General features: G+C 40.3%; 1 protein-coding gene across 3 annotated transcripts in view; it reads left to right on the forward strand.

Moving 5' to 3' along the window:
• The first annotated feature begins 7635 nt into the window (after positions 1-7635).
• The window catches only part of LOC138707407 (deubiquitinating protein VCPIP1-like), a 75476-nt gene continuing 61994 nt past the window's right edge, over positions 7636-21117 (forward strand). For 2 of the 3 annotated variants that reach the window (XM_069836790.1, XM_069836792.1), the window contains exon 1: positions 7636-7772. The gene's annotated coding sequence lies outside the window, so the exon portion shown is untranslated. The remainder of the gene's footprint in view (positions 7773-21117) is intronic. The other variant, XM_069836791.1, reaches the window with a different exon arrangement.

The following is a 21117-nucleotide window of genomic DNA, read 5'->3' on the forward strand; positions in this document are numbered from 1 at the left end:
CATTGTTTAAATATAATGAACGGTTTAAATAAAGTGCTGAAAAGCTTGGAGAGTTGTTAAATAAAGAGGGGCCTGTCATAACAAGACAAACAAATAGAAGTCATGCATTATCAGCAAAGCTTCAAATACAAATTGCTCAACAAATCGGGATGGTGATTATTTTCCAATGCCATCTGCCCTAGACCAGCAACACTTGCAGAATTTTTTTCCTAATAATCTAATACCAATTCATCAACTGCAGTAATTTTTGCTGGTTTTCCTTCTCCATGCCAGTTCTTCTGGCATTGTCAACTTTAGCCTATAAATTAAACATAAAACTACACTAATTTATGAATAGATCAAACGTAAAACTGAAGAAAAAAAAATTAGCGAATTTTTCAAGTCATAAGCGACATTCATGTCGACAGTAGACCCACTAGCTACATAATGTGTTCATATTATGATACTGTGAACTTGAATTGGTACTTATCAAAGTTGCTTTCTTAATGTTGGGTCAGTAAGTGTCCCTAACGTATGCATAATCTTTGTTCTGAGGTATCAGTTCCATAGCCTAACACATTACGAAATTTTTTGTCCATTCGTTTATTTTATCATTTTTTGTTATTATGCTTGGAAAAGCACCGAAGGATATATCCTTTGAGTCATTAATCATATTGAGTATAGTTAATTTGCTTTCAATTAATGGAATTTCAAGAGAAGAGAGAAGTAAGAACCAAAACACAAACAACTTAGCCTTCTAACCTCAAATAACAATACCTACCAATGACTATAAACAAATGTACTCAATCAGCTGACTAGTGAAAGAGATAATGTGACTAGTGAAAAATTGTCACAAGTTACTAGACTGGTAAAATAATTTGAGAAACAGAATCTACTAGAACTGGTGAAATATACTCTGGTAACTAGTAACTGTTGAACTACTAAACTAGTATTTTTGAGAAACAGGCCCCTGGGGCCCCTGGGGAAAAAATCTGCATGTGTTGCTGGGGCCCATTGGTAGGTATTGTTATTTGAGGTTAGGAGGCTAAGTTGTTTGTGTTTTGGTTCTTACTTCGCTCTTCTCTTGAAATTCCATCAATTGAAAGCAAATTAACTATACTCAATATGATTAATGACTCAAAGGATATATCATTCGGTGCGTTTTCAAGCATAATAACAAAAATGATAAAGTACACGACTGGACAAAAAAATTTGTAATAAGTGAGGCTATGGAACTGATACTTCAGAACAAAGATTATGCATACGTTAGGGACACTTACTGGCCCAACATTAAGAAAGCAACTTTGACGAGTACCAATTCAAGTTCACAGTATCATAATACGAACACATTATGTAGCAAGTGATTCTACTGGCGACATGGATGCCACTTATGACGTGAAAAAATCGATATTTTTTTTCAGTTTTACGTTTGATCTATTCATAAATTAGTGTAGTTTTGTATTTAATTTGTAGGCTAAAGTTGACAATGTCAGAAGAACTGGCAGTGGAGGAGGAAAGCCAGCAAAAATTACTGCAGTTGATGAATTGGTATTAGATTATTAGGAAAAAAATCTGCATGTGTTGCTGGTCTAGGGCAGAAAAACCAGATGGCATTGGAAAATAATCAACATCCCGATTTGTAGAGCAATTTGTATTTGAAACTTTGCTGATAATGCATGACTTCTATCTGTTTGTCTTGTTATGGCAGGTCCCACTATATTTAACAACTCTCCAAGCTTTTGAGCACTTTATTTAAACCGTTCATTATATTTAAACAATGCTCCCGTAAAGGAATAATAATTGTTCTTTCTCGATATAGTTTTAGCTCTTCTCACAACAACTTCTTTACTACTTCAATCGAAATCACTAAACCACATTTATCAAAAAAATAACTACAATATTTTGTTTTGATTATCTGAGAAAGATTGCCACTGGTAACTGATAATATAGAAATCACCTGTCTTTAGAGTCGTGTAGGAATATTCCTGTTAAATATTAGTATAATCAACTAGATTAGCATTTTGAGAAACAGAATCACTTTTGAACTGGTGAAATCGACCAATATTACTAGTCTGTGAACTGGTAACTACTACTTTACTCTTGTAGTTTCTAGAAACACAGACTTGTAAAATAAACTAATATTACTACTGTACAGACTAATATTACTAGTCCGTGAGTTTTGATAAACAGGCCCCAGGCCGTAATATATGTTCGGGGTTTTCTCTTTCAGAGTATGGAGCTCAGTGAAATATTATATTGTGACTTGATTGAGTACCTTTGCTAAGTTTTATTTAGTGTAATGTGTCCATAAGTTCCCTTTACTTCTTGTTGCATAATATGTTGCAGAAATAATCACAAAACTGTGTTATTTTAATTTGAAGAGAATTTTACATCCATGTTGAATCTTTCGTGCACTTCTTTTAACACTTGAATATAAATAATTGATTAAATGGCGATCTTACTCGTGTTAATTGTGTAAGCATGTGCGCACATGCTTACACAGTTAACACGAGTAAGATCGCCATTTAATCAATTTAGAATTTTACGTGTTAACATAATCTGTTCGCATCAACATTTTAATTTTAGAATCGAAGCTATTTTGAGGTTTAATAAAAAAGTATTTATATTGTGATTTTAATTTTGCACATCTACCTTCCTTAATTGTAGACAGAAAATTTACCATACCACTCCTATGAAATTAGTGTACGTACGATTGTGTTACTTCGCCTCTTAGGTAGTAGATAAATACAATAATTCAGTACTCAATTGTAGTATTAAAATACAGACAAATTGAATGTGCGAGATATCATACATGATATTATGCGTAATTATAATGTATAATTCCGAATTTAGGAATATAAAATAAATATAGTAAACATAACCTATAATTTTCATATGAGTGGCAGGGCATTGGAGACCACTAAAATTAGACAGAAAGGAGCAACTGGGACAGAAAACATAGCATTTAATTTCAACATATCTAAATATCCGTGCGGTGCAACTGAAAATTATTGAATCGTGCATAAATGAATGTACAAGAATTTCGCAATATGTAATCGAAATGAAGGCAGATATTACACATACGAACAACGTAATTTTCACACAAAAAATAATATTACACCTTAACTCGCAAGTGAATTATGTCTGAAGTGTTTCATAATCATTGTTTTAAATATTATTAATGCAATTACACTACATTTTAGAGAATTATATATTACTCTTTATGCATTCCAACTATACTTGTTTTTTTTAAAGATGGGACATGACAGTTCAGCGGTCGAGCTTGGAACTACAGTGCTATGTTGCCAATATGGACTACCACACTGACAGCAGATGGAAGCTAGCAATTGTCGTTAAGATGGTTGACGTTAAAACATTCATTGACAATTGACGCGAAGGTAAGAAAACAATATAAAAGTCAACAGAGAATCAAAGAAGAAATGTGCCAATGCTAACATTGTGTGCACAATAAATATCGCCAAGAGAGCTATTAAGCACTTGCCACGTGGAAATTGTAAGTTTGGCAACTCAACCGTTGTTACCATAGCAACAGGCCTACCACGCTATGTGACATTCAGTTGTTTTTCCCATCGAAACGCTCCTGCCATGTCCCATATTAAAAAATAAAAGTTATAATTTATATGGTTGAAATGCCGCACTGTGGTCCGAATCGCTAAAAAGCCGGACAAAAGTCATTTTTCGAACTTCATATTAAAAACACAAAATTACCTCAGTAATAATCCTCAATAGTCATTCCAATAAGACCAAGTGTTCAAGTGTTTTTCGAAGATTACTTCAAAGGTTCTGGTCAATACTTACGGGCAAAAGTGACACAAATCTTTCCTGATTAATTCTGCATTTTTATAAGTGATTTCTGAACATTGTGTTTGACTTAACAATACAAAGTAAAATGCTAAGTATATTTTTTGTGAATGTGTTATGGTCTTATGTATTAGTAACAATTACAGTTTTCAGTATTTTTTGTTTCTAAGTACTGATAATACGAGGCTCCAGAAAGTAAGTTTCCCGATTTTTCCCCCTTGAAAGTAAACGTAATTAGCCGTGTCAATTGCGCATGCGTAACAGATCTATGACGTATCAATCATATGCCAGCCGGACAGGTCCCGCCTGGTGCCAGTAGCGTGGCAGCAGTGGTCCGAAATGGAAGCTCTTATTCCTTCTCCCGCCGCCATTTTCCGCAGATATCGCGACCCTTGTTGCATGCTGTTCAAAAAAGCGTGTGCCAGGTGGGTGTCGAAAAACCTGACACCCGAACACAAAATGCAACGTTTAGGAGCAGCACTGACATTTCTGCAATGGTATCACGATGACGGCGACGAGTTCCTCGACAGGATCGTCACGGGCAATGAGACTTGGATTTCTCAATTCACCCCGGAAACCAAGCAGCAGTCAATGCATTGGCGGCAAAGTGGATCTCCGGTCAGGACAAAATTAAAACAGACGCTGTCGGTACGGAGAGTAATGTGCAGGTGTTCTGGGACAGGAAGCGCATTCTGCTCATTGACGTCCTTCCAAGAGGTGAAACAGTGAACGCTGACCGTTACTGTGAAACATTGCGAAAATTGCGACGTGCCATTCAAAACAAGAGGCGTGGAATGCTTACTGCAGGTGTTGTGCTCCTCCATGACAATGCTCGTCCACATACGGCTCGGCGCACAGCAGCTGTTTTGACGGAATTTGGCTGGGAGTTGTTTCATCAACCACCCTACAGTCCTGATCTTGCTCCCAGCGATTTTCACGTTTTCTTGCACCTCAAGAAATTCCTATCTTCCGGTGAGCGTTTTGGCAACGACGAAGAGCTGAAGACGTCTGTCACACGCTGGTTCTATTCACAGGCGGCAGAGTTCTACGACAGAGGGATACAAAAGTTGATCCCACGATACGACAAGTGTCTCAATTCTGATGGTGGCTATGTTGAAAAATAGCTGAAACATTGCTGTACCTGTTGCCAATAAATGTTTTCCTGAAAGTGTGTGTTCTTTTTTTTAATAGGGAAACTTACTTTCTGGATGCGCCTCGTAGATCAAGTTTTTATTGCTCGTGTTTTGGGAAAAAAAAACAAAATTGTTTTAGAGTTAAAAAAAATGAGCAGAAATTTACACCGTGAAACTTACATATGTATATTGGTAGACATTTTTAAGTTTGTCACTGAAGGTTTAATCTGCAACACTGCGAATTATGACCTCTAAATCATATCTATGCGCCTGGTCCGTCAACACGTGTCGCGCCATACGCAATTACCGAGAGTTATGTTTGATTATTTAAAGACTGATGAGTGATTTGTTGGAAGTAAACAACAAAGGCCCTTAATTTTTTCCATATCCAGAGGACTTTTGTTTGTTTCAGGTCATTGTATAATGTGTGCATAATGTAGTTTTTGTAAAAACGAATTTACGTGTAAGTTGCGAAGAAAATTACGAGAAAATTAAACAAAAGAGTAATAAAACATGAAGAATATGTTGTACAATATATAAAGAACAAATGTGAATTAAATTTGGACAGTAATGGCACAAAGTCACTAGAAAGTGTAATAAGACTGTGTTTTTTCTTCAATATTCTCACCGTTAGAACAAAATTTAGTCACCGCAGCGAAACACGTATCTTCGTAAAAATTGAGACTGATTATAACAAGAAATTTAGTTACCATTTACAGACATTTATTCTACTTCTTATTCTTATACTTCTGAAAAGTGTTATCAATGATAGTAAGTTTGAAATTTTTCAAAATGTCAGTACTGTATGCCACCCAAGTACATACAATTCTTGTTCATGGATCTTTAATTATGCAGGTAATTCACTTATTTTATCGGCAGCAGAATTATTAGAAGATGCCATTGAGTCTAGAAACTAGCCTAAGATGTGACAAAATTTCGAGAAATTTTATTCGAAGAATTTCAAAACGCGATGACAATTTAGACCACTTTGGCAGGTTAATGTTGACTTCTGACCCATTCATTTCCAGTTTGAATAAACTACCAAAGGAAAATAAAAATTAAATATATCTTCGGAAGTGCTTGGTCTTTTGGTAATATCCTGAGGAGAGAAGGGGGAAGAAGACGACGAATTTGAAACATCAGCTTGCGGGGATGAGTGACAGGCTGGAAATTAAAGTTCCTCTTGAAATTCTTTACTTCCTAACGTAAGAATATTTTGTCTTCCCTTTTTAAATTCAAATCACTCTTGGTGTTTGAATTGCGACTTTCAAGCAGTTCTGTATTTCAACTTGTCTGTATTTACAACAGTGAAGCTACTCGGTTCATTCAAGGCACACTTCTCAGATGCAAATGCTCAACAATCTTCGTAAGTAGCAAAATGTATACTTTATTTCTGCTTAGCCATAAATTGCATAACAAAATGTATCAAAGTGTAGATATTCTAATATAATATAGCACAATAATGTAATGTAATTTACAAGTGTGCAAGTTCATACAAGTTATATTACCAGTAGTATTAAATGGTACGTAACATTTTGGATACCCCTACAAAACTACGAAAATATTGACGGATTATTTATGTTATTAAATGAAAGAATGTACTCACCCAGAAAAATACAATCCTTAATTGAATTTTGATTATAACTTACATAGGTTACATATAAACTTATGGATTACAAAACTTATGTAACTTTTCAATCCTTATATTAGGGGTTGTTGATGAAATCGTGTACATAATATGGCTATAATTATTGCATTTATCGATTTTTGCAATAAAATAATAGGAGTGTGATAAAAATACCTAATTTGGCACTTATTGCTGAACGCATAATTATCTCATCCCTCAAGAGGGGTAGTTATTCATTTCCAAATGTCATTAAAATTTATAAATGTTAGATACATATTATTAGTAATAAGTGTACCAAATTACAAGTTAATATGACCACTAGAAAAGGAGTTATTACTTTCGTCCGGGTTTTAAGTGATTCGGACCACTGTGCGCCGCCCTTCGTGATCCAGTTAAGCGAGTTACATGGTCTGCCTTTTAGCTCCTGTCCAAAGTTTCATAAAATCTGTTAAATAGAAGTCATTAATTTTGTCCAAATAGTTTAATACACTCCTCATAAAGGAGTTGTTTCTCTCATACAAGCTTAATCAAGAATGCCACCAGTAACATCATAAATATCTGTTAGACAGGAGACAAGTTATTAATTTTGTTTAAATGCATCCTCTATAATGGGGTAGTATCTTTTATACAATCGTGATCAAAGTTTGTTAAAAATATATATACAGTCTATTTTATCTGTAAATTCTGTTCAAAGTTACAAACAAATCTGTTGGATGCGAGGGAACGTTATTAATTTTGTATAAATGGACTCTCTGTAAAGGGTTAGTTCCTCTTGTACAAACGTAACCAGAGTTTTTAAACAATAAATATACGCTCTCTGTAATTTCTGTACATAGTTTCATAAAAATCTGTTGGATACGAGAGAAGTTATTAATTTTGTGCCTCTATATTTGGGTTCTGCCCACTGTGCGTCGCTAGGTAGACTTTGACCACGGTCGACCGTGCTTGATTGCATAAATATGAAGTGTCTCTAAAAGATTACTTTCAAATCAATGTATTGTTCCTAGCTCACATGAAAGGACGCGTGTGATTGGTGAGTATTTCTAATGTTATGGATTGTGGAGCAATGAGAATATTCCTTTATTGTGTTTTATGTTTACAAATTCAGTGCCGATAACGTTGTCGTCAGGGAAGAAGTAATGTTGAATGTGCTGAAATTAATGGATCTTTTAACTAAATGTTAGTGTCATTATAATAAAGTGTGCGTGTGGGTAAGTAAGAAGTTGAGATTGATGTAGGAAATTAATATAATTTAATATAAGTATATTTACAGTTATATCCATATCTTTTCGGCATCGTTGACAACTATTCCACGTAAGACGCCTGACAGATCTGTCACACCATGTTTTCTTTCTCGTGGTCTTTATTACTAGGCAGCGTTTCTAGTAGATTTTAAAGCTTCCTTTATTGCAAGTATTGATGTGGCGTTAGGTGTATAGAGGTATAATCTTATGACTATATTTATGGTTCTTTGTCAAGTAATATTTATTGATTTTCTTTTTATAATCGGCTTGGTGAGTAGATAAACGTTCGCGTAAGTAGCGATTTATACGTAAGTGTATACTGTTCATCAAAATATGATTGCAATACTAATTGGTTTATTTTAACATACAGTACTAATTGGTTTATTTTAACGTAAGTTGGAGGAATATAATAGTCAGATATCATACAGAAGTTTTTCTGTAAAAAAAAAAGTTTCCTTTGTTGTGAAAAATTCTACCTTTGTGAGGTTAGGTATAGTTTGTTTGTGGGTCGATTTCTGTGTGTACGTATGTGGATGCATTCGGGAGTTGACCGATCAACCTTCACAACATTCATTCTGTAAATATGTTTTCTTTTCTGCATTTTATGCCTTGTCGGATAGGTGCATCAACGGCTCATATACGTCACTGTGTTATTCTGAGTTAACACACATACAGTATATGGATAATGTCATGCTAACATGCAGGCAATCTTGGGTTAAACGAGCGTTGAGCGACTTCCGCCGATTTTGGAATAGACACCGACGCACTGGTTAGGTTAGGTTAGGTTAGGCTAGGCTAGGCTAGGCTAGGCTAGGCTAGGCTAGGCTAGGCTAGGCTAGGCTTTAATAGGCCTTTATTATCCCGTCAAGATGAAGGTGAAAGCGATTGAGTGTGATTTTTTGTTTTCTATGTTGGCAGTTCAAGTGCTTCGGTGTCTATTCCAAAATCGGCGGAAGTCGCTCAACGCTCGTTTCACCATACATGCGATAGGTCCAGGACGAATTACTAGGGAAATTGTCAAGTTTTCCTAGTACTGCAACCTGGACATCTCGAGTGTTAGGTGCAGATCTCACATTTTATCTCTGCCGGTCAGTGGTCATTTAATTTTACCTTACAACATGGGCATCAGTGTATTAAAAAGCATTACGGTCCTTTTGCCATCTCCTCGCCTCCTCAACGCAAATGTGACGTTGGACAGAGGCAGAGATAAACTAGAAGATCTGTATGAGTGTTAGCATTAGAAGTAGATAAGTATCAAAAAGTGTTTTTGTTGAATGTATTTGTGGCTGCGAACTAAAACTAGTATTTATCACTATGTACATCTCCCAGAAATCTGTGAAAAAAAATAAGAAAATTATGCTTTCTTCGGTGTAGCTTTTCTGAAGAAATACTTCTGCGTTTAATAATCTGCAGTATTCAAGCTGTAGCCATTATTTGTGTAACTACTGTGATGTACCCTATGCGCTTTGAAGATCTGTAGAGAATAAACATATTTTTAGTAAATCAGAGTAGTTAACATTTTACTGAGGGTTTAATAAGCATTGTAAAGTGGTTAGTTCAGCTTCATGAGAGTATAATGAAGCCTAATACTTATAAAACGTACATGTGAATCGTCGCGTGAAAGCTTTAATACGTCTTAAATTGACATGGAAAGGGTGAACCTAAAAATCTCCTTTTTACTGCTTCTTTAAACAAACCAGCAGTTTCACACACGTACAACTTGCAGTTTTGACAGCATAATAGTTGTCAGACTACAATTGTGGTGGGTCTGCGGCTGGGTCTCAAATTTACGACCTCTGCATTCTCTTGAAAATGGCTGACCGAGCTTGCCGATCAGTCTTCAGTTGTGAAGAAGGCAGGCGGAAGATGATTTGCTCGAGTGCGTGCAGTGGAGAATTTTAATTGATCAGTTGAAACATTTACTCGGTTGATCACAAGTCCTCAAGGTTGTTGCACTACAATTTCATCACCTTTTAATGCCTGATACCCAAAACAGCCTACCGAAGAAGGTTACCACTTGTTTTTATATTAGATATCACAATAAGCAGGAAGTATTTAAACATTTAAATAAGGAAACATAATTTAAAAAAAAACACACAATTCTTTAAATGAAATAAGACTTATGCCTATATTATCACTAATGTTATTCAGCATCCGTCTTGTCGAACTCATTATAGGCTATTGGTGATGAAATGTTTAATGTAGCTTAGTAAATACTTGATTGCATAAAAATAACAGAGATTTTGTGATTTATCTCAAATTTCTTGAAAAACACACACAATCTATTTCAGTCGGAGCATTTAATAAAAGTAAACCAAATCTACATGTTCACTTTGCTTAACATTTTTACAATAATGTATATTAAGAGATGCTTAATTGCAGACAGTGATCGATGTTAGAGTTACTTAAAGGTAAGGTGGATGCAGATTCTGTTATTCCAGATTCAACCATGTCACGAAATATCAAGGATGGAGCAAACAAAATTAGTGCTGAAGTTATTCCAAAATTAAAATAATCAATGGAAAAATCGCCATTTGGTTTTAAAATTAATAACTTTTGTTCAATCTTAACTAGAATTTCCTTCTTGGTTTCTTTAATGTATTTACTTTTGTCCTGTGTTATTACGAATGCAACACTGTTACAGAATATTATAAATTCACTGTTCCGTTCAAGTATAGGATAAAGACTAACATATTTTTATCTTTTTTTTTTTTTTTTTTTTTAGTGCAGCTTATAAGTTACTTCATATTTATATTCTTATAGACAATATACATTGTTAAAATTTTATTTTATTTTTATTTCATTGATTTATTAATTTATTATTGTTTAAATAATTCATTGTAATTTTTATTCAATCTAATAGTTTGTATAAGTAGTAGGTTCACTGATCAGATGATAGGACATCAGGCAGTTTAACATTTCCATAGCGCATACTGTAAACACATTGGTCACAAGCAGTTTTCAGTCTATTATACCCTTTAAAAAATAGAGATGCCTGACGGTCGACTGTAATGCTTCATTGGGTGTTTGCTTTCTGTGGAGTCAGGACATCTGCTGCATATTGTATGGAGTGAGCGACCGACCGTGCATGTCTCATGACTCTCGATCAGTCATTCTTAATGAAATGCAGAACTCTACTCCCGAGTGTGGGACTCGCATTTAAACGGGAAATGTGTGAACCAATGAAGGAGATCTCATCAGGCTGGGCATATTAATTTTTACCTGCAAAAACGCGACATAGAGACCAATGCTAACTGAACAACTTTGAAAATAATTGCAATGGGAAAATTTGTTTCAAATTTATTAAGCAATGTAAAAAAGACAGGAGATTTATTGCATTGTTGCACCTGTTATCAGGATGCTCAGGAACTCTTACAAAATACTCAAAACACTCATAGGCCTATGTATTCTTTGACTGTATGAGAAAGTCTACAAACATAAAATTACATTGGTTGCAGAAACTGTAGCTATTCTCTTCTGTACAAACTCCTGCAAGGCTTGTGTTCCTTTGGAAGATTTAAAGAAAAAGGCAGAAATGCCAGTTAGTGTTAAAAATGCAGTCCCTGATTATTGATAAGCTCTGTTGTAAAGCAAGTCTTTGGGTATGATGCAAGAACTTTTGTTTTTAAGTCACTCACATGACCGCTTATCATAAGTTTGTCCTATTAATTTATCTCAAATTTCAAAGTCATTAATCACATACTGTATTCTATGTGAGATATTTTATCCATCAGCACTAACCTCTGTAAACCCTAAAAATTTTTCACGTATTTTGTTTTCTTTTACATCTCTCAGAACTCTTGATATTTGTGATTTATGCAGAATATCGGATGTTTCATCAAATATTACTGAAAAAAATATAGTCAAATTAATTTCATCTCTTATTTCATCTTTGATGACATTAGAAAAACTTTTCTAATATTTTATATACCGTAGTAGCAGAAGTTCCTCTAAGAATTGTGGATGAATTTAGTTGGATTTCTAAAACTAGATCATATGGTTCGTACTTTTTCATCACATAAAGAAATTCCAAGAAATTTCCTCTGTTCAAAGAACATGATGACTTATGGTCACTGAATGGAAGTTTCTGATTGGCTAAACAACACACTGCATCAATTATCCATAATGATATTTCTCTTTTCTTTCTGACCAGGTCATTGTGCCTGTTGATGTAACTTCAACTGTGCTGGTTGTCAAGTAACAGATCAGCTCACTGTTTTCCGAAAAATTTTAGCTGTAAAAACACTGGACATGTGTTTTCGATGTAGAATGCTTTTGTTGTGCACTGGATAAATTAATAATTTTTTCAAGGAAAAATTGTCCCGGGGCCGGGTATCGATCCCGGGACCCTTCGCTTAGCACATGAATGCTCTCTCGACTGAGCTACCCCAGGAACTATACACGACACAGTCACAATTTTTCCCTTATATCCACACAACTCAAATGGGCTGACAAGATGCCAGAACCCAACTTTGAGTGCACACAATACTGTGTGACTTAAATTGTGTGAATAGTTCCTAGGGTAGCTCAGTCAGGAGAGCGTTCGTGCACTAAGCGAAGGGTCCCGGGATCGATACCCAGCCCCGGAACAATTTTTCCTTGAAATTATTCAAACCTGCTTTACAGGGAGCTACTATCTGAAAGCAAGATTTGCACTGTATAAACGGTGTAAGTCTTCAAAATCTTGTTTATTCCAAACTTTAATTTCGTTGGGAAACAAAGAAACATGACCAACAAAACAATTTGCTTGAAGTTTTACATCTTGTCAACCACTGCATCTTATTTTGTTGGGAAATACAAAAATGCCACATTATTGCTTATTTTTCTCTTTGTGATGGATTTATAACTTGGATAATGGTGGAACAGGTTGATCTACTCTAATTACGTGTGTCTAATTTCTGGTGAAGCAGATGCAACAAAAATTGTTCTTCCAGCAGTTTCTTTATACAGTAGTAAATTTTTTGTCATAGTGCTCATTAAACTGTAATATTACCATATTGTAAATTTATTCCAACTCAACAATGTAACTTTTATTCAAAGCAACAATAATTATCACTCTCTACAACAATGGGATTTGCTCGCCACACAGTAACTCAGTATTCGTTAGTGCACTCCACTGACGACAATGACAATTTACTTGGACTATTACGAACAACAATGAACTATTAATCTTAACTAATATTCACAAAGCACTATTTACAACACAGAACGGTCAGTTCTCAGTTCACAGCTTGTTTGTCTTGCCTAGTTCTTCTAGCTCAGTCACTCGGGTTCACAGAATCTCGAACCACAGACCTTCAGAGATGATCCGCTGAACTTCGAACTCAGGTCCCCCAACTGCGGTCCACTGCACTCGAACTCCGGGCTTCAGGCTCCACAGTTACGGACACAACTCAAGTCGCACTCTGGTCTCGAAGCTGGCTTCACTGCTACACAAGACTGGCTTACTGACTGACTGAACTAATCATGAATCACACACTGTCCGAGTTCACTCGCGTTTCTTCTTTTATAACCACAGCGACGTAGCCTGGAAAGTTCGAGTTCGCGATTTTTCGACGCGCGTCCAGATAGCACTCCAGAGAAAGCACTCGAACAATCCGGACCCCTCCTCTCCACCGTGAACACTCTTTCCCCTTTCTTCTCTCCGCAAGCACCAGATGCGCGCGCAACCCGCCCAAAACACGGCCGACTTAGCCTCTCCTCCGTCGGTCGTGAGATCGAATCTCACGTTGTCGTCACATTGCTCCTTCCTTAGGACTGCTCGTCTCGGGCAGTCCCTTGGTAGGCTGCAAATCGGTCCAGATGCACCACCATCATCTTCCCTCGGGGTTGTCGCTGGATGCGGTACACCACGTCGTTGATCCGGGTCACCACGCAGTATGGTCCATCCCAGGCATGCTGCAGCTTCGGTGATTTTCCCTTGGTCCTGGTAGGTCGATACAGCCACACCAAGTCGCCCTCCTGGAATCCTGCAGAGTTGGCTAATCTGTCGTAGCGCACTTTCATCCTGTCGCTGGCCATCTTGAGGTGCTCTCTGACCAGTTGGTGGACTCCATTCAACTTCTCAGTGAATTCTGCCGCATAGTTAGTCGCTGGTTGGTCGGCGCTGGGTGGCGTGCCAAACAGCAGATCGCAGGGCAGGCGCAGCTCTCTCCCAAAGACCATGTTTGCCGGTGTCATCCCTGTTGTATCGTGGACCGAAGCTCTGTAGGCCAAGAGGAACAGTGGAACTCTGGCATCCCAGTCTCGCTGATGGTTGGACACCACCTTCCGCAGATGCTCCTCCACAGTTTTGATGTATCGTTCCACCATACCGTCGGACTGTGGATGGAGGGGAGTGGTCCTGGTTTTATGCACCCCCAGATGCTCGAGCAATTCTCCCATCAGGTTGGATTCGAAGTTGCGCTCCTAATCACTATGCAATTCCTGGGACACCCCGAATCGGCAGATGAAGTTGTCAAGCAGCGCCTCTTGGTTGGGAATCGCGTACACTGGCCGTTTTGTGAAGTAATCCATGGCGACTAGCAGGTAGCGGTTCCCAAGATCCGTGACCGGGAACGGTCCAGCAACGTCGATGGCGATCCTCTCAAAAGGAGCTCCCACGTTGTACTGCTGCATGGCTCCCCTGCTGCGTGTCCTTGGTCCGCAACTGGCTGCACAGGTGTCGCATCTTCGGCACCACTGTTCTGTGTCGGTTCTCTGATGCAGCCAGTAGAACCTCTGCCTTAGCTTGTCCAGCATCTTGTTGGCTCCCAGGTGGCCTCCAGTCACTCCAGCATGAGTCTCCTCCAACACTTCCTTCACCTTGCTCCTGGGCAGGACAAGTTGTTCTGTGCGGGTCCTTCCATCGGCCGACTCCCAAATCCTCTTCAGGATACCGTCCTTTATAGTGAAGGATTCCCACTGGGCCCAGTAGCTCTTGTAAGTGGTGCTACGGTTGGCGATATCAGCCCATACTGTTCTCCGGCCGGACTCCACATCACGCAGTAACTGTCCAATATTTGGGTCCTCCAGCTGCTCCCTCCTTATGGCAGCGTTATCCCATCCTGGGCTCGGCTGGGCGGCAATTGCTCGGACTGCGTGGGCGCCATCTCGCTCTTCTACTTTCAGGCAGTGTTTGCAGCCATCCGGGCACGGGCGTCGTGATAAGGCATCAGCGTTGGAATGTTTCTTCCCTTGGCGGTGTTCAGAGGTGAAGTTGTACTCTTGCAGACGTTGAACCCAACGGGCAGTCTGCCCTTCCAGATTCTTGAAGCCTAATAGCCAGGTGAGTGCAGAATGGTCTGTCCTCAGATGGAATTCCTGGCCATACAAATATTTGTGGAAATGCTTCAGGGCTTCCACAATGGCAAGAAGTTCTCTACGCGTCACACAGTAGTTTCTCTCAGCCTTGGATAGTGTTCAGCTGAAGTAGGCAATCACCCTCTCTTGCCCGTCCTGTTCCTGAGAGAGTACTCCACCGATGCCTACGTTGCTAGCGTCCGTGTCGAGTGTGAACTTCCTTCCAGGGATGGGATATCCCAGTACAGGAGCAGTGCAGAGCGCCTCTTTCAGCGACTGGAAAGATGACTCCACCTCGTCCGTCCACTGGAACTGTCGTTTCTCCTCGGTCAGCTTGGTTAGAGGCTTAGCGATGTTGGCGTACCCAGCTACGAACTTTCTGTAATAAGTGCAGAGGCCGAGAATGCGGCGCAACTCCTGCTTGTCCCTCGGTCTCGGCCATCCTCTGACAGCTTGTAGCTTCTCCGGGTCTGTGGCCACTCCATTGGTCCCTAATATGTGCCCCAAGTAGCTGACCTTCTTCTGGAACATATGACATTTCTTCGGGTTCAACTTCAGCCTGGCTTGTCTCAATCTCTCGAACACTTTCCTCAGGTTCGACAGCTGTTCGCCGAAAGTCTTGCCGACCACGATGACGTCATCAAGTTACAGCAAACAGATGTCGTATGTCAGGCCTCTCATTATGGACTCCATTAGTCTCTGGAATGTAGCCGGGGCGTTGCAGAGGCTGAACGGCATAACGGTGAACTGCCATAGTCCCTGGCCTGTAGAGAATGCCGTTTTCTCCTTGTCCTCAGGATGTAGCACCACCTGCCAGTATCCTGACTTGAGATCCAAAGTCGAGAACCACTCTGCTCCTGCTAGGGTGTCCAAGGTGTCGTCAATTCGTGGAAGGGGAAAGCAGTCCTTCGTGGTGACGTCATTCAGTCTTCTATAGTCCACGCAGAAACGCAGGTCCCCATTCTTCTTCTTCACCAGCACCACAGGTGATGACCAAGGGCTGTCGGATTCCTCGATGACCCCTCCTGCTTTCATGCCCTCCAGTTGGCTGTCAATCTCCCTCTGTTTAGCTAGAGGGACGCGTCGAGGAGGTTGTCTGATTGGGCGAGCATTTCCGGTGTCGATGCCGTGCTGAACTTTCTCCGTTCTCCCGTAGTCATTTTCAGACAGATCGAACACGTCTTGAAATTCTGTCAGTAGATCGTGGACTTGTCTTCTTTCTCCTTTGCTTAAATTCTCCGCCAATTCTCGAGCCAGCTCTTTCAGTGATGGGTCTAGATCTGGACGTGGTCGGTGACACTCCTCGTTATCTGCCAGAGACGTCACAAACACCACCGGCTCGACGCTACCTAGTACAGTTCCACTAGGAACCTCCTTGTCCCAATTGGTGACATTCAGGACCCTCACCGGTACCACCTTCTGATTCGGGAGTAGGGATCTGGCCACATAAACCCAATCTATCGGAGTTGTTTGCGAATTGAGGAGCAGGTTTCCCTTAGGTTGTCCGTCCAGTCTTGCCGTCACCACCATCTCGCAGCCTGCCAGGATTGTCACATGATTCTCCAAGGTGAGTCTGCTGGCCATGGGTTGGTCTTCGACGTCCCTCAGGAACACTTCATCCTGGCCAAAACGGAAGATACGGCGCCGGACGTCCACCGTTGCATCGAAGATCCGCATGGCGTCGAGTCCCAGGATGACGTCTTCAGTGATGTTGGCGACGAACACCCACATCTCCAATCTCCTCTCTCCCAATGTCAGATCCAGGAAAACCTCTTTTTGGATGGGCAGATTCTCGCCTGAGGCAGTACGTAGCTCATACCGGCGCAGCGGCGTCCTCCCAGGTAGGCCACGCACGACTTCCGGTCTGGCGATGGTGAGCGACGCCCCGGTGTCTACCAGTACTCTGCATGGGCGGCCTCTTATCCATCCGTCAGCAATCAGCCCATCGTCGCATCTTCTGTTAACCGTCTTCAAGATCAGCCGAGGGGATGGTGATGACGGCGCCGACGTGCCCCTCGTCGCATCGGCCCCTTTTAGTTTTCCTGTTTGTGACCAGATCGGTCACAGTCCCTCCTCAAGTGCCCAGGTTCGCCGCAGGACCAGCAGGTAGGCACTCCTCGTCTTCGTCGCTCTGGTGATTTCGGTTGACGTTCCTCGACGTCGGCCGCCGCGACGCTCCTAATCCGGTGCGATGCCGAGACGTTTGCCGTCAACTTGGCTGCCTCCATCCTGAGGGCCACCGCCAGAGCTGCGTTGATGGTGCGATGCTCTGCCAAGAGTAGCTGTTGTCTTATTTCGGGGTCTCGAACTCCGCTGCCGAAGGTGTAGGCCGCCTCTCCAGCGATGAAATCATTAGGTAGGCCCCTGAGGGCCTTATGGGCTAGTTGTTCCACCACCATCGCAATTTCTTGTAGGGACCCGCCTGACTGTTGGACCCTCGTTTTTAGTTGGGTCCTAAATGCTGCCGCAAGTTGATGGTCACCATAACGTCCCTCCAGGGCCGCCATTATCTCAGCGGCTGTCCCATCTTCTGGAACGCTGTGAAGAATCTCCGACGCCTGTCCCTGAAGCGCAGCCAGCAGCTGAGTGGTTTTCTCTGCTGGCGTCCACCCATTGTGCTCTGCGATGGCCTCGAACTGGCGACGGAATATCGCCCAAGACGTCGTACCGTCGAACTTCGGCGTCTTGACGTTGTAATGTCTGGCTGAAGGCGATGGTTCCGCAGGGCCACTATATGAGGTCCTCAATTCTGTCGCCGATCTTTCCACGGCCTGTTGAACTTCCTCGGCAATTATCTTTTCCTGTTCTCTAGTCTGGCGATCCACCAACGCGAGTATGTGCTTGTTTTCTTCAGCATGTCGGTCCATTAATGCGAGTATGTGCTTGTTTTCCTCAGCATTTCTATCCAGCAACTCACTCGTCTGCTCTTGACGGTGCTCGAGAGCGCGAATTTTGCAGTCAAAATGGTCTACATCCTGTCTCAACTCGGCTACTGTCTCGTTTATAGTTGTAAAATTCTGGTTTAGTTTATCCAAATCGGCCTTAAGTTCGTCTTTCACGATGGCGACAATTCCATCTTCGTGGGCCGAAACGCTTTCAATTTGCGTAGTGACGTCATCTTTCACTCCGCTTATGTAACTTTTCATCTCCGTTTTCACTTCACTTATGTCACTTTTCATCTCCGTTTTCACTTCACTTATATCGTTCTTCACCTCACTGATATCGTTCTTCATTTCTGCTTTTACTGCACTTAAGTCGTTTTTCAGTTCCGCGATGGCTTGCAGGATCAGCTGTAGGTTCTCCATTGTCGATAATGTCCCGATTCTGACACCAGTGTAAATTTATTCCAACTCAACAATGTAACTTTTATTCAAAGCAACAATAATTATCACTCTCTACAATTTAATTTCACTCCCGTCAACAATGGGATTTGCTCTCCATACAGTAACTCAGTATTCGTTAATGCACTCCACTGACGACAATGACAATTTACTTGGACTATTACGAACAACAATGAACTGTTAATCTTAACTAATATTCACAAAGCACTATTTACAACACAGACCGGTCAGTTCTCAGTTCACAGCTCGTTTGTCTTGGCTAGTTCTTCTAGCTCAGTCACTCGCGTTCACAAAATCTCGAACCACAGACCTTCAGAGACGATCCGCTGAACTTCGAACTCAGGTCCCCCAACTGCGGTCCACTGCACTTGAACTCCGGGCTTCAGGCTCCACAGTTACGGACACAACTCAAGTCGCGCTCTGGTCTCGAAGCTGGCTTCACTGCTACACAAGACTGGCTTACTGACTGACTGAACTAATCATGAATCACACACTGTCCGAGTTCACTCGCGTTTCTTCTTTTATAACCACAGCGACGTAGCCTGGAAAGTTCGAGTTCGCGATTTTTCGACGCGCGTCCAGATAGCACTCCAGAGAAAGCACTCGAACAAACCGGACCCCTCCTCTCCGCCGCGACCACTCTTTCCCCTTTCTTCTCTCCGCAAGCACCAGATGCGCGCGCAACCCGCCAAAAACACGGCCGACTTAGCCTCTCCTCCGTCGGTCGTGAGATCGAATCTCACGTTGTCGTCACAATATTAAAAAGTGTTGGATACGCATTATTGAACACTACTTTGCCAGCCTGTCACCATATACTAGTCCGTCTGACATTTGATTGGCTGTCAGCTGAGCAGTCTTAATACATAACACCCTTACAGGTTAAAATGCATTCAATCCCATTCTATAACTACTAGCACATGCAGGTAAGACTACTCTCGGCTCCACAAGTAAAGAACCCTGGCCTCACACCACTTCTGCACAGATGACAGTGATTGACAGGCCAGTTAGGGGAAGCTGTTGCCACGTTTGCTCTTGGCTGGACTCTTAAATGTATTTTCTTTTGCAACTGGTTGCATTCTTTCAAAAATGGAAAATTCACAACACAGCATTCTCGGCAGTCTCCTGGCAGTATCTTTGTCCACAGTTTCACTAATTGGGGGAGCGTGTCAGTTAGATTTATGGCTTCCTGAACCCAACCCTGCAATGAAGGTTCTTTACTTGTGAAACCAAGAGTATCACATTGAGGTGTTCTTTGGAAAGAAAGAACAGCCTGTCCACTTTATGGTGAATTGCAGGATTTATCAGCTTGCTCTCACCAAGTTACCAACAACACGCTAATCCCTTATCAACAACACGCTAATCCCTTATTCATCTGTCGTAAAAAATCTTGGCTTCTTTTTTGATAATAATCTAAGTTGGAATTTTCAAGTTAAAGAAACGATAAAAAAAATCTGTTCCTCCATTCACTGTTTGAGTCGTTTGAGAAACTTCTTGCCCCAGCAACTAAAACTTACCCTAGTGCAAACCCTAGTAACGCCGCACTTCGATTATTGTGACGTTTTGTTAAGTGACCTAAGTTCTGAATTGTCAGTCAAGTTACAGCGAGCTCAGAATATGTGCGTCAGATACGTGTGCAACATCCGACGGTATGATCACATATCACCGTCCTTCGCAAGTCTCTCGTGGCTCCGACTTAAAGAACGTAGAACTTTACACTCTTTGTCTTTACTCTTTCGAATTCTGCACACTTCAACACCAAATTACCTTCTGTCTCGTTTCTCTTATCTATACTCTAACCACGACGTAAATACCAGATCACTTATCTGTGGCACGCTAAGTATACCTCTTCATAGAACATCTTGTTATTCATCATCTTTTACAATATCCACCTCGCGTCAATGGAATTCCTTGTCACAAAGTATTAGGGGCTGCAAGACAATAAACACCTTTAAGAACAGCTTAAAAGATAACCTTATTAGCATTTCACTCCAATCATACTGATTTAAACTATCACTGACTACATTGTTACTTTTTTCTTTAGACATCATCCTGATTGTGCTGTATTTTAATTGTCTCGTAATAATCTCTTTCTATTATCTAATATTATTTGAAATATATTAACATTCTATGTATTTTAGTTTAATTCTGCTACACAGTTTATTTCAGTGTTTAATTAATAGTTCATAGTATTTTGTTGTTTAATTTGTAAATAACTTTTGTATACATGTAACTCTCATCTAAATCAAATTGTTGGATTCTTTGTAAGTTCATGCATATGTATATACACTTTTTGCTGGTTGAGTGGAAGAGAAGGCCTTACGGCCTTAACTCTGCCAGCTAAAATAAATCATTATTATTATTATTATTATTATTATTATTATTATTATTATTATTATTATTATTATTATTATTATTATTATTATAAGTTACAGAGATTGGTATTGTTCCTACGCCCCCCTCAGTAACCCAATTGCCTACACCCTCTTGCCTCTAAAGCTGGTAACATTCAAGAGTATTGAAATATTGAAACTAAGAGGATTAAAGTATTCCATTTTTACTGGGTATGCACCATACACCAAGTACATCCCTAAATGTTTCCTCCTGCTAAAATCATTAATTAAAATAAGAAATGATAAGTAAACAAATTGAATTTAACTGAGAGATAGAAATATTTTTCCACAAAATCTGTC

The sequence above is a fragment of the Periplaneta americana genome, chromosome 10 (assembly GCF_040183065.1).
Source record: "Periplaneta americana isolate PAMFEO1 chromosome 10, P.americana_PAMFEO1_priV1, whole genome shotgun sequence".
Taxonomy (NCBI): Eukaryota; Metazoa; Arthropoda; class Insecta; order Blattodea; family Blattidae; genus Periplaneta; species Periplaneta americana.